At 38.7% G+C, this 15,000-nt stretch overlaps 1 protein-coding gene and 1 pseudogene across 5 annotated transcripts in view; both read right to left on the minus strand.

The window, feature by feature from the left end:
* Positions 1-15,000, minus strand: part of LOC138000134 (prolactin-releasing peptide receptor-like) — a 41,278-nt gene that overhangs the window by 13,325 nt on the left and 12,953 nt on the right. Inside the window, exons 1-2 of one of the 5 annotated variants that reach the window (XM_068846322.1) lie at positions 9,602-9,884; positions 9,118-9,523 (exon numbers count right to left, since the gene is read on the minus strand). The exons of 2 other annotated variants lie outside the window; for them this stretch is intronic. The gene's annotated coding sequence lies outside the window, so the exon portion shown is untranslated. Of the gene's footprint in view, positions 1-2,993; positions 3,059-6,775; positions 8,198-9,117; positions 9,524-9,601; positions 9,885-15,000 lie in introns of those variants that run through there. 2 more of the 5 variants (XM_068846320.1, XR_011123066.1) reach the window with 2 other exon arrangements.
* LOC138001079 (prolactin-releasing peptide receptor-like) lies at positions 1,891-2,958 on the minus strand (annotated as a pseudogene).

Here is a 15,000-nt window from a genome sequence, read left to right on the forward strand (position 1 = left end):
ACAGTGGAAGCAGCGTCTGAATCAAGTGCAGAATAAGGCGAGTTGGTATAAAATGTGTGATTATTTCTTGTTTGTTGTGTTCCAATTTGGGTTTGATTGCCACCGGAGGAACCTACATACTTGTGAAGGAATTCGTGAGTGCCAGAATTTACAAAGCAAAACTGCACAATTTATGAAAGTGGTTTTCCATCATCGCCACAAATCGTCCCAATGTACTATTTAAAGCACGTCTTCAATCCATTAATACTTTGTTTTTTGCGATGAGTGCAGAGTTCAGGAAAAATTGTTGTATTTGTCGTACAGTTTGTCGCAACAATTGAACGTTGTATCAAGTATTTGCAACATGTTTCGCGCCAATCCGATGTTAGCAGTGATGCGAAAGAAACCATGACGTTGTATGATCAATCGACACCAAGAGTGGCGCGCGAAGACCGCTCTGAAAACAGCGAAACTAATGTCCTAACCAGTAGAGCATGTGCTACTGTAAGATGGCAGTCATTAGAGAAAATAGAAAGATTTTTCTCATACCGTTTGCGGTCATCCGGAAGAAAAAACGGGAGATAAAAAACATCATCAGGGTAAGCGATCGGTGGAAATTTTGGGCTTTATCTTCAGACACTTCGCAGACATCGTTTTATTGGGTCCGTCGTCTCACAAGCAGGGGACTACCTCCAAACAGTTTTGTACGACTTTAGAACTCGATTCTTTTGCAGACTGATCAGAACCAGAACACCCTGCGGACAGGAAGCCATTAAAGAAAGAATTGCCAGTACATTTGAAATCATGACCTGTACATTGAAATGAAATGATTGAAGCCTTGAACATTGTCTACGGTTACCTGGGCCCAGTTATTCAAAAAGGCCGATTGGCACAATCCGCGCATTAAATACCAACCCAGGCTTTAATGTTGCCCATCGAAAAAAGACTTAACAATTTAATATAATCGTGAAGGAAAACCAAATTTTAAGTCAAAATTTAAGACTAAGAATCTTGTGGATACTTTTTTGACCGGAATGTAAAGTGCAATTTTTTTTCCAGATAATCCAGGATAGCTTAATCTTGCCTTAAAAAACTGATCTCTGCTAGGTATTGTACTTTAGTTTGTCTGTTTCGTGTCTACTTATCAGAATGCATTTGATTCTGATTGGTCAATAGTATGATGACATTGCTGTTGGTTTTCCCAACACTCATTGAAAACTGCCATAGCGAAAGCTAATTATGATCAATAGACGGGGCCAAACCAATTCATAATAATAATATAATAATAATAATAATAATAATAATAATAATGACTTTATTTAATGAGGCTAACATATTTACTGGTGACTCCGTAGTTTTCAATATGATCCTCAATCCGTTCGAGTTGGAATTTTGAAATGTTGGTTTTTGAGGAGAGGGGAAGACCGGAGAGCCCGGAAAAAACTTCCCCCTGGTATCTGAAACTTGATCTCTTTGGGCCAAATGACCTGCGCGAGAATGAAAATACCACGCATACCTCTGATTTGCCGTGATGATGACTCCTGTCGACCAATCAAAACGCATCAATTCTATCCGAGACACGGGTTTAAAGTAAACAATATGCCCGCCAAAAGTCTTATTGTTGTTCTACTGATACCTTTATTATAATTAGATTTAAAACTAGAAAATAAGAGAAAACAATTAATGTACACACTCATTACGCATTACTAGAACGACCGCTGCCGAATTACGGAAGCATCCTCTCTTTTAGTTTAAACTAAACTCTACACTTATGAGTTCGTTCCTTCGAGAGAAATGGCATTCTGTTTTCCCTTGTATTACATTGCTTCGCCAGTTCTATTTCTCCTAAGCTATTATTTCTAGTCACAGTTGCCGGCGCGATTATCTCATAGATACACTTTAATCTCTCGCTATTTTTCCTGTGTCTCTTTAAATTTATGCAATTTACGTTTTGTGTTTTACTCATGATTTTAGTTAGCAGTCGCGCTTTTGTTAGCCACTTGGTATCAGTTTCGGTAGAACACCAAGCAACAACTAGTGCGAAGTTCTGCGCTTGAAGCAAAGATGATGAAAGGATTTATCACGTATTTTATGCAGTATATGACAATAGTTACTGTCACAGCGTATTGGAAACCCAAATTATTTTCTATGGAATCTCCGCCAAATTCCATTATAAGCATGGTAAAGATACGAGGGAGTGATAAAAGATAAAATGCAGCGACAAGTATAATAAGCATCTTCACCACTCGAGCTTTGCTTAGTGCAGCTTTCATTAAACGTTTATTGTCGTCGTTTGACTGGTCAGCAGAAGCCACGATCTCACGACTGACCGTCTTGACGATGTAGATATAAGCATAGGTTTGAGCGATCAGAGGTGTGAGTATAAACAAGACCACAAGATACACCTCAAACAGTTGTCGGGTCCAATCAGATGACCATTGAGCCTCACAAGTGTAAGTATGGCCTCTAAGGAGTACTCGTAAAACCAGAGCCATTGGCAGACCAACGGCAACATAGCAAACTAACCAAGTGATTACAATGGCCTGTTTGGTGCGTCGAATTGACAACCTCTGTTTGAAGGGTTGAACTATCGCACGATATCTTTCCATTGCGATGACTGTGTGGATGACTACCGAAACGCAAGCAATAACATCTTGGAATGCAGCCAGCGTGTGACAAAGGAACTTTCCAAGCGGCCAGCCATGAAACATGTTCACAAATTGCAACGGGATCACGATTACAGCAATCAGAAGATCAGCAATGGAGATGTTCATCAAGAGGTAATTAGTCACGGAGGCGCTCTGCTTTTGTCGCTGAGAAAGAGCGCAAATAACCGCTGAATTAGCAATGAAGCCAAGGGCCATTACAAGACTTAAAAGAACTACAATTTGTTTGATGTTCATCGGTGCCATAGAACGCTGGCTGTTTAGTTGTCAAAGGATTGCTTGGATCAACTGGCGGCGATGAAAAATTCTTCATAATCAGTTCACCAGATTCAGTCCAGCAGAATGGTGAAATTACCTAAGGGCAAAAGGATGGCAAGGGCGGTATCGTCTACCACTGTGAGCTTCAAGAGGACCTAAATGAAAACGATGAAATTTATAATTAAAAGCAACTCTGATACAAATTAAAATGCACACGTTGCAGGTATGTTCGATATATAATAACATACATGCAAGAATTTCGGGATGCTTATTGGCTGCGAACGCGTCAACTGACTCCTGTAGACAGTGCAGAAAGTTGAAATTAAATAAATTGACAGGAAAGTTGCCAAAGCGGACAGGTTAGGAAAAAGTAAAAACGTCTTCATTCTTAGCTTGAAGAAAAAACATATTTTGGACTGTAAGTTTCCACTAGTGCCAGTTTGTCAATCAAGGTTGCCATTTTTCAACCAACAAAGTTAATATAGGCAAGACTAGCAAGCCATGACACGAACTAAACACGCTAAAAGGAACTGAAAACAGAGTCAAATTGTTGCGTGTATATTATTAACAAGCACTGAAATGATTTATCTCGTGCAATTTGGGATGAATTAGAAAATTTTTCAAAAATTTATCCCAGGTTGCACTAGAAATCATGCGATTACCTATACAATTGGAAGTGAGTTTGCTTTACTTTTTGTTAGAATGAAGTACCACTTTTAAAAATATCTCCTTCTCCTTTATCGTTTTTCTCAACAATTTGATAAATCTTGAACTAAAGAAACGGTAAAGAGAAGCTCGTTGATTAAATTTTCGTGACCATGACCTCTATAAACAGATGCATCATATTTTTGCAGATATTTACAAAAAGTTGTTCTAAACGAATTTTCGCCCTCATTAATAGATAGAATTTTGTATTCTTTACATTATCTTATTGGCTTCGGACCTATAAAAACCAGATTTATTTCAATTTAAAGTAGACAATTATGCTAATTTCAGCGCTATTTAAAACAGGAAGCTTAACTTGAACCAGGAAAGCAAACTATGATATAGTTTGTATTTACTTTCAGGCTGTAACTTGATCTGATGATCACGATATTACTTGGAAGGTGGTAATACGCGCAACAAATCATCTCAACTTGCAATGCCACATCGTTGCGCGACAAGTTGCACGAAAATTGTTGTCCGTATGCCTTAAGGCGTAAGTATTGCAAGACGAGCAAACTACTTGTTGGTAAAAAATAAAAATAAAAATTCAGATCGAACCTTTTGGCTTCTGCCCATCAAGACCAAGAGAGTATGAAGGTAAGAGAAGTAATCCCTCATATTGGCCCTATTCCCATCGTAATCCTTCTTAAGTTATTTTTAGATCTCCTGCGAGATCCGGTATAACCACGAGGGTTAACTGATAGCCAATCACATGTCTCCATTTCTACCAATGTTGACAGCTGAACGAATTCCCAAGCAATGATTCGCGTCGTTCGCGAAAATGGGGACGTATGATTGGCTAACAGTTAACCCTCGTGGGAATACCGGATCTCGAAAGGAGATCTAAAAATAACTTAAGAGGGATTACGATGGGAATAGGGCCAATAAGAGGGATTACCTCGCTTACCTTCATACTCTCTTGTCAAGACTTATAACGTAGACGAATAGATAATATATGAACAGATCATTTATTTGAATTATTTTATGTCGTGATGAGACTGAGCTGGCAGAGCCGGTATCTACTACTGATCTGGCACTTTGAAAATGGTTGACCGTATTCAATTGGTCCTCCTATTATATGGCTGCCTCCTTCAAATTCAACATAGCAGACTGATGGGTTTTTCTTAATTTTTGGTCAACAGGCCAACTTTCTTTAACTGAAGTCCAATTAAAAGGAATCTGGATACGAGCAATAACTGAATCAATTGCAAAGGAATGCAGCTCAGCATGAGTAAATTTATGGCGGTGAGAAAGCGATCATCAGTCCTTGTTTTAATAATGGCGGATTTTACGTAGTTTTGGAATAAAATTGGAGAAGCTATATAATAAATAAGTAACATGCCTGCAAGCTTGTCCAGTTTTAAAAGAACTGGGCTACGGTCTTGTTCAAGTTTGGTGGTCAGACAAATTTTTTTCGCTCAATTATTTTCAAAGTGGAGGGCATGGGGGCCTATCACACACACAAGTTTGATGGATTCAAAGCGCACAGCTATTCTATCGCACTGTATTCTGCCGGAATCAACAGCTTTAAACTCACCGTTGATGTTAATTTTTAACTCGTTGCTCCCGCTTAACTTGCTTAGAAAGTGTCTGCCCCCTGAACCACAGACAACGGCTACAGTAATTCGACATGCTCCGAACAACGGTTGAATAAGCAAGAACGCTGATTTTACGGGCCAAACGAAAACCTTCAGAAGGTTAATTAAAAGGCAAACTAACTTTGTTGTAAAGTTCTGCTCACACTTTTCTTCACATGGGGTGACAAGAGTGCTTCACTTTGACTGCGGCTCCATGCCACAGTTGCAGACCAGTTTGGGAAAAACAAAAGGTACCGTAATAGTTTTCCAGCAACGTGATGTTTCAATTTTTCTAATAGTAGGAGGCACTATCATTTAATTAATTTATTAACTGAGATGTTTTTCCTTTTCCCCCATTCACGTTTTCACGTAATTCGATTACAACCGATTTCCTTAAATTGAATTTATCACAACATTTGTTTGAAGAAGAGGGAAGGATGTTTCCGGACGGCAAAGAATCAATTTTCGTCAGTGTGAAAATGAAACTGTAAAATGTTAGAGAAAAGAGAAACTTGATGGCCTTGCCGGCAGGACGTTTGCATGCGAGGAAGACATGCTGTTTAACTTAGCTCTTTCAAAGCAAACAGTTTAGTTGATAACGAGAAAACTGCGGGAAAACCACTATTGAATTAAACTGAGAAGAAAAAATTGTACGCACAGATGGATTCTGTGATGTATTGTAGACTAAGAAGATTGGATTTTAGTGCATTTGTCTCAAAACTATGAGACGAAAACACGTTGGCTAAATAAACAAACTTTACGAATGTGCGTATATATTAAGCAATGGTTAGAAATTCGGTGGTTAAAAGGAAGATAATGCATGTGCGGAAAAACGGACGGTCAGGACGGTTTCTAAGTTTTCTAATTCTAATGTAAAACTGGTTTTGAATGCTTTGCAAACTTTTTCTATTATACCGTGAAACGTTTTCTATGAGAGAAATGAAAGAAAAAACTGAAAAAACAAATTCAAACACACACACACACACACACACACTATTAACTGCAGAGCGTCAAAAATTCAGTAGGCGCTATTGTTTTGCAAGTTCATACGGTGAATAGACGGATTTGGAGTCATTTATAACAGGGTACCGCAAACATCAGACTGAAATTTGCTGCTAACCAAAACTGAAGTTTATTTCATTCCTGTTAGCCAAGCTACTCGAGTAAAGCATAAACAAGAAACAGATAAACTGGAGTGAATGAATTTTCACGGTTTTAGGACAAGCAGCAGCCGGCTATTTGATGTAAAAGTGGTTAGCTATTGATATAGAATGAACCTGATGTGGTAACAAATTTTATGTGGGCTATTTCCTCCATTTTTCAGTCATGCTCCATAGCGGTATGAGTCATTGGCAAAGTCGAGTTGTATTCAGTTTAGTCGAGGTTACGGACCATCAGACAAAATTTAGATTTATCATAGAAACATGGAAACTGGCACCGAATGCGAAATTTGATTCAGATTCACTGCTGAGGAGGACTATTTGGAGCCTGAAAGGAAATAGAAATTAACATATATATCGACCACAGAGTATGAGAGGTTGTATTGAAACCATGAATTTCTTAACAAATTCAGTAGAAATTTCTTCTTACCTCTGTTAGAGATTTCGATTTCTAGCTCGGGTTCAAAGAGGCAGCTTCATCTCAGTAAACTGGTCCCAGTCACTTCTGCTAATGTGTTATTATTTGCTAATGACCACAGTCCACGCACGGTCAGGCTGAGAGGTAACAAGCTTAGACCGCGCCCAACACTTCTGAACCGCGATAGTTATGGTAATTAAATTGTGTCAGCTGCGTGCGATGAGGAGACTTCGTCTCAAGCGCGGACAAACAGTCAAACAGCAGCCTGCCTTAGGAGATAATGTTTTCACAGTTCCACCTCAGAAAATTTCACACAGGCAAAGCACTTTGTAAGTTTTTAACTAAATCGACTTAACTGGCCTTTATGATTTCTCAAGCAGATGATCTGTGGTAGAAAATGCAACTGTCTCTTTTCCTCTTTCAACTGAATAAAGTGTGTCCCAAAACAAATTTCATTTTACATTGTTAAGCTGTTGTTGCAGGTTGTACAAATAGAAAGATAAATTAACTGATAAAATAACATTAAAATGCTAACAAAATGACAGTATTCTGTCACATGTTTTACTCGGCTTAATCAGTTTTCTACATCATGATGGAAAAACCTGGGTGTAAAATAAATTTCCCTTTCGTTTTTTTTCAAACGGAAAAAACCTAAATGCAATAGATATTTCTGACGGTGTCTTTTTAAGTTCAAACTAGGGTAAGCTTGACAATTTTACTCAGAATCTGACGCGAATTCGGAAAATGACAAACGTAGTGGCGAACAAGCAAGTCAAAACGTAGAGACTATAAATAAATAAAAGCTAACAAATGTGTCAGTCGTCAATGGCAATACCTTATACAAAAAAGCACTGTATGTCAGCTGGTTCAGTTCGCCTTTTCATTGTCTGTCGTGCTTTTTCCAGTGATTCTCATTTTAATCCTGTTCACAATTTGTGATTTCGAGCGAAGACTGAATAACGCCATTAGAAGCCGGGCTTTAAAGCAGAGTACCGGAAGGAAGCTATACTGTGAAATCGACTCGAGACAAACATTCAGTTCCACATGCCAAAAACACTGACAAAAATTCAAAATTTACGCCAGGTTTTCGTCAATATAAAAGTGTTCCTTGTTTCCTGATGCCTGGGCTGGTGCCGACCTGTTTAATACTCTCAATTTTACCGTACAGGCACAGTGACGAATGACAAAGCTGTCTGCGACCTTATGTATGGTCAAATCAGGGTACATCCTGAATACATTTCAGTAGCTCCAGCTATATTTTTTCAAGAAACTCAAATAAAACTCACTTCCTTTTAAAGCGATTATTTTCAAAGCATTAGTGCTCACCGATACTAGATTAGCACTTTGCTGCTATGTTCAAGGATCGTAGTTACACCCAGCCATTAATAGGATGGTAGTTTCGTGAATAATCTTTGATAATTTTAAGAAATAAAACAAAACAATAAACTGAGTCCTTTTTTGACATGTTGAAGACTCCAACACTTTGTTAAATAAAGTCAACAAATGTTGGAATATAATGATCAAATGAATTCGGATGATTGTTCCCATTTTTGATTTATCATGTTTCATGCACTCTTTTTTTTTGTAAACACCTTTTTTATAAGAACGTTGAGCCCGAGATTAACCACAATTTTAAGCCCCTATTAACAACATTCGTCAGGCTAAGAGTCGATTAAGACCGTTTTTATTTTGCTTATTTGTATTTAAAATGAAAGCATAAAATAAAGGTAAATTAATGTAAATTATTAACCCAAATAATTAAGGGCATATTTTGTATGACATAACAATGGACTTCTTATTGCATGATACACATCTCACTTTGTAATAATGGAGTTCTTATTTATAGGTTTCCTGGTCACGTCCGCATTGATTTATTGAAATACTATACCATGTACATGTAAATTTAAGAACATCTAAGAACGTTTTCAGCGTCACAACGCAAAAATATATAAGAACGCTCAGCCTCAGCTCCAAAATGTTACGATCTTATAAAAAAGAGTGTATTTTGTGTAACATAACAATGGTTTTCTTATGGCATGATACACATCTTAGTTTGTAACAATGGGCAGTTCTTATTTATATACTTGTTCCAAAATAACTTCAACACCATCAAAATCATAGGTGAAACAAAGTCTGATGTAAATTTAAGAACATCTTAAGAAAGTTTTCAGCCTCGAATCGCTAAAATATATAAGAACGTTCAGCATCAGCTCAAAATTAGACGTTCTTATAAAAAAGAGTGTAAAATTCGATCTGATGGAGGGCAAACCGCGGCTTTCAAACTTCCGCCTTACCGTGGTACATTGACTTTTACCAACTTGTGCGATACGATTAAAATTTATTTTCATACGCACCTATCCAGACGCAGCACCAGAATCACTCTTTAAAATTAATTGCAAGGCCCAAAATGAAGCCCAATTAAAATGGGAATGTCCTTCAAACGGGCACAAAACAAAGACAACGCAGTTTAATCCTGAACATTGATGAACGAAGGCACTGCTTCGTGGTACAATGTAAAAACTTCAGCCTTGTCATCGAAGAGACCTAGGGGTACGTGTCATCAGCTGGCGTGATGGTGATCCTTTAGGGACAGATGTTATCGATAATATCTGTAAGTGAGATCAGTTTTTTAACGTCCTTTGCTTTTAAATTACCACAAAAAACAACGTTTGTGGGTCATCCAGAAACTCATGGAACGTTCTTGTTGGTGCCAGTGGAGGCGTTTTTAAAGGTCACTAAAAGTCCTAAAAAGCGCCAAAGCTAAGGACGAAGCGAAGTAGCAAAAATAAAGAACTGACTTATTCACAAAAGAACTTTTAAAAAAGAGGGATTGAATACCTTGACAACCAGCCTGAAGCCCTGTCCTGACACAAATGCGTTTTCGTTTGAAAATGCATACATTTCGATGAGTTAGGGCCTTCTGTCCACACTAAAACGCCGAGTGTATACATCGAAACCAAATTGATTTAAAAACGCTGTCGAAAGTGGACAAAAATGAAAACGAATACATATCGTTTTAGTGTGGACATTAGAAAACGCATCTTTATGAAAACGATGACGTTATCAGCTCCTCGTGAGTTGTACTTCAGGCTCTTTTAAACATGGCTGATGAAAATGAAAATTTTCAGCGCTCCACTCGCGTCGCGTCTTCGTAATGTTGCGCGCGCGGGAGTATTTCGCGCGCCCCCACAATGCATCGCCGGAATTAGAGACCACTCGCAGTCTAAATGATACTAGCAAATATTTGGTATCTTGTTTGGTGCTTAACCTTGCTCCATTCAACGTTATCTTGCTTTTTCGTAGAAGAAGAAAGTGTTGTTGTTTTCAAGATCTTCCCATTTATAGTGCAGGAGCGAAGGCCGAGAAAATGTTTGGAACAAAACGAGCGACCAAAAGCGAAGCTGTTTACGGTTCTGACAATTTTCAAACTCGCACTAACGGGAAATACCGAAAATTTCGCAGCTGTATCTCTTCCGAGCATGCACATACCTACAACACAGCATGTCATTAATTAAGCGTTTTCGAGCGTTTTAGTTGAAAACGCTAAGAAAACGGTAGCGTGGACGCGGATTGATTGATGCGTTCTCGATGACACGGAACTGAACCGGATACTTTTGAAATTGGTTCCAGGAAGACATAACGCAGATCAAATGTCAATATAGTTGGCTGAACCACTTAGTATTTTTTCGCTCGTGTCATGTTTCTTAACAATTTGGAAGCAACCTTCCAGGTGTCAACCCGGCCAATCCCAAATAGGTACGCATCCAGTCATCAATGCAATTTCTTCGCTGTCATTGGAATTGCGAAGTTATCAATTTCCCACTGGAGCTTCGTTAGCCGAAATTAATTTGCGTGTCTTATATTGTCAAGTTACAAAAGTAGGGTCATACAGGGTCATATCTTTTGACTTCAAGCAAAGTGGTGCACGAGCTCGTTTTTTTGTGTATTGCAGTAAATATCAATGTAAATAAACTCGCAGGAGTAAGGGAAACTATCTTGATCTTCCTCCGGCTAAAATGTTGAAATGCGTGAACTCTACAAATGCTGTAAGTTAATTGCAGAGACAAGAACGCCTGGATTATCGTTGTTTTCACAGGCTTGAATGCAACTATGAAGAAATATTTAAATTATCCAAGTTTTGTTGCATTGTTTGGGCAATGATGTTCAGTGAATGAGAAAGTGCTGGTCATGAAATCACTGTACAAAGAAGTGATAACAGGGTTTGATAAAGAGGTTGCACATGGAGGGAGATCACGATGCGTACCTGCGGGGACACTTACCTTGATAGTAGAGGCAAAATGACCTTTCAGAGCCAAAATGACCTTTTCAGGCAATCCAAAGAAAATGCAGTGTTTCGTCGATCTGTACAAAGTTTGTCACCCTTTACTGTCAGCGCGAAAAACCAATATTACTGGGGTGTCGTTCATGTCATTGGACAGTGTTGCCGAACATTTCGCCTTGCACTCGCTGTCACTTTTGCATATTCGCATATATCCGGGTTAATTTTAGGTGTGGTTGCCACAGGGCTCATGAACAGGCGCGAATTAAAAAGAAAATGAAAGAGACACTTACATAAGCATGGAAGGCATATCGATTATTCGAAACATGCATTTCAACATTTGACCTCAGCCTTCGTTTTCTGGCTTAAAATCCCAGTCGTTCGATTAACATTAAAAACCCAAAATCACATGTTAGAAAGCAGAACAGGCCCATTAAACAAGTCACAGCCAAACCCAGCTCCAAATGCAACGAGTGCGCGATTTTTTTAAATTTTGGAATTAGAAGTTACCAAAAATATTTATTTGACTTCCCAAACACTTGTACTTTACCTCGCAGATCTCTTCTTGGCTATCAGAGGAATTTTCTTCACGCTGTTCGATTCCGGTGAAGCGAACGGTCGAATTTATTTTCTGCCCCCAATAGCTTGAAAAAAAAACAAACACTCATGCATTCGACAATCAGGGTAATTTTTGTTATCTGGTATTCAACAAATTTTTTCCCATACAGAGAAATTGATTCACGTTATGCTCCTGAGACATCTGACATATAAAGATCAATAGCCGCATGCTTCTGGCCGGAATACACATTATGTCTTGCAGCGTAAGCGTATTTTCCACTTGGTGGGCGTTCATGTCGATAAGTGCTTTATTGTGTTGTATGAACAGTGTATGAACGGGTTTCATTGATTTTATGTCCACTGTGTACTTGAAGGGCGCGTAAAGAGCGTCTTTAGGACTGAAATAACGTCAAAACTAATCAACTGAAAAATCTCATCATTCAAATCTATGTCAATATGAAGACTTGGAAGATCCTGGCCGACAGCAAGGCGGTCGCATAAATTGAACACAAGAAACAGTTGTCTTACAGCAACCGTACTAAACTTTTGACTGAAATCATGGGAACACTTTGGCATGATGACTCAGGTTCTCAGTGAAGAACCTTCTTACTGTGAATAAGTAAATTATTTCCGTGTTATTACGACAAAACATTATTTTTCTTCCCTTTTGAACTGATTTAAGTATGTTATGGATATATTCACTCTCGGATTCAGTAATTTAAAATTTAAAAGTGCATGCTATTAGAATGCTACATTTTGCCCGTCTCTCAAGAATTCAAAAAGAAAAGGTAAGGAATACAATTAAAAAATATAATGCTTACCAAATGATGTGACACTGGAGTTTTTTTTCCAGAGTCAATCCCAGCTATTGTATCAACTAGCAAACAAAACTTGAGGTACACAAATGTGTTTTGATATAGTGATAGGTGAGCAATATGAGCCGGAACTAGTTTTCATAAATGTTATCAGGATGTACAAATACACATTATAGACAACGATTGAACTAACAAAAAAAAAAAAAAAAAAAAAAAAAAGAAAAAGGGAAAAACGAAGTTAAAGGGTTTGTTGAAAGAAAACAGCGAGAAATATATTTCTAACGAAACGAAGCACATCATAGCAGCAAAGTAACGAAATACGAATTACCAATATACTGAGATGACAAACTATTGATTCCCACGGAATTCGCCCTGACCGGAATTCTGATTTAAATAAATCTTAATCCAATATTTCTCAACTGTTGCGAATGAATGATTAGCCTTTTATCTTTGAGTAAATATGGGTCAAATGAGACAGGAACAGTTCGACTTATCTTGACTAGTATATTTCGTGATGGAAATATTCCTTAGTAAATTTCGAATTAAGATTTAGATTCAGACTTGTATATATAGATATATTTGTATATATATGGTTCAGTCTTCGCTGAGAGAAAGTACCCGATGCGGTTTGCAGAGCATTGTAATAGACTAAGAAAATCAAATTTAAAGATAAAACGCCAGACGGCCGACGATCGCGTATTAATTAAAGCGCAAGATTCCATTTTACTTTCCCGCAAAATTTGCTTTAAAAGAGACACTTTTTTATCGTTGATGGGGACAAACCTGATACCAGATTCTTACTCTCAGTAAGCGCGAAACTCGGAGTTACGGACAACCAATGTTTTATCTTTGATTTTCTCTCTTAGTCTTCTTTCTTTCTCGCTAAAGTTTTGAAGAGAAGGTCAAACTTTCAGTACTGCGAAATCCAAAGGAAGATCTTAGGGTGAAGCCTAAAATCATTGGGGGGGGGGGGGGGGGAAGGGGAGGGGAGGGGTTTAGGAGCTCTGTCATGTGCGTGAAAGGCACTCTCCTCAGTGGCAGGTGGAAATTGATATGACAAGCGGTACTAAACAGTGTTGAGTCGCGGCAATGATTCTTCGCACTGTTTTCTCGGGGGTGCAGGGATGGCGAAGTGGTGATAGCACTCACGTCCCACCAATGTGGCCCGGGTTCGATTCCCAGACGCGGCGTCATATGTGGGTTGAGTTTGTTGGTTCTCTTCTCTGCACCGAGAGGTTTTCTCCTGGTACTCCGGTTTGCCCCCTCCTCATAAACCAACATTTGACTTGATTTGCGTAAATTGTTAATTTCAGTTTACAGTGTCCCCAATTAGCGCTCCAGCGCTAGAACGACTAGACAAATAAAAAGTTCCTTTCCTGTCCTTTTCTTTTACCGTTCAGAGAGTTCGCGTCCCCATTTCTATTTTTATTTCTCGAGAGTTTCAATAGACAAAGCGAAATAAACATGACAGACCGAGTGACCCACACTAGGGTATTTTATCTTTTCTCCTTCCCTTACCATTCCGGAAACGAAAGAACATTTCTTTTTTTGAAATTCTTGTTGACACAGTAGTAACTTCCCGTCACGCGTAAGCGGTCGCAGAGTTTGTTACATAAGCTCCAACTCACATGATTCTATCAACGCAATGTTCACTTCGTTCGCCGTTCTTCTTCGCAGCAAAGAAACCAGTTTGAGTTCACCTCGTTGGTTTGACATGGCATCAGAAGTCAAATAAACCGAACCGAACCACGTCGAAATTCTTCGTTTGTTTTTTTATCGTTAAGTGGTTTAATACACCGAACAACAATGGCTACGGGATTCAAAACCGCAGATAGCCTGCGAGCAGGCTCTCTCTCAGCGGTGGGAGAGAAGGGGTGCTTACCATTAAGCCAATCTCGTACCCAGAGTCCTCGGGCCTTTTGGCCAGCGGGTGAGCGCCCGGAGAGACTCTGGGATAATCGACTCCATTTTCCCAGAAAACTTGGGTTCCGGTCTTGTGACGTATGGTTGAGTTTAAACGGAAGCAGAAAAGAGAAAACCGTTAACAGTAGAAATGGCGGGTTGAAAGTGTTTGAGAAACAAGAATTTTAGCCTTACACACAAAGAAACTGGCATGGAGAAATGATCATTGGCTTGCTATAAGAACAAGTAAAGATGAAACCTCTGACGCTTTCGGTGAGTGTATTTTTGGTGTTTCAGCGTACATTCCACCGTACAGAATGCAATGAGAATGCCATCGTGCAAGCAACACGATCGACAATTTTTTTTTTGTGGAAACGACACAAATGTCCTCTTCTTCTACAAGTTGATGTTTCCGTAATTCTGAATGGCTTCGACAAGACCTTATTCCACGGATTTCTCCTCAAAGAGACTGATGTAATGTTTTCCCACGGTACTTTTGCAACAGCAACAGTAATCACTTTTTAGCAGTTTTAGCAGCGTGGGAAAATTCCCGTGCGGTATATGACATAATGCAAACCTCGTCGTTTAATTATTTTTGTGATTTATATATTTCTGAGGTAGAAAAAATCAATCAGCACTGAAACTTGTTTTAGATTTTGAATCTCCCTCCAAATTCTGGGGCT

This window comes from Montipora foliosa, chromosome 4 (assembly GCF_036669935.1).
Source record: "Montipora foliosa isolate CH-2021 chromosome 4, ASM3666993v2, whole genome shotgun sequence".
Classification (NCBI taxonomy): Eukaryota; Metazoa; Cnidaria; class Anthozoa; order Scleractinia; family Acroporidae; genus Montipora; species Montipora foliosa.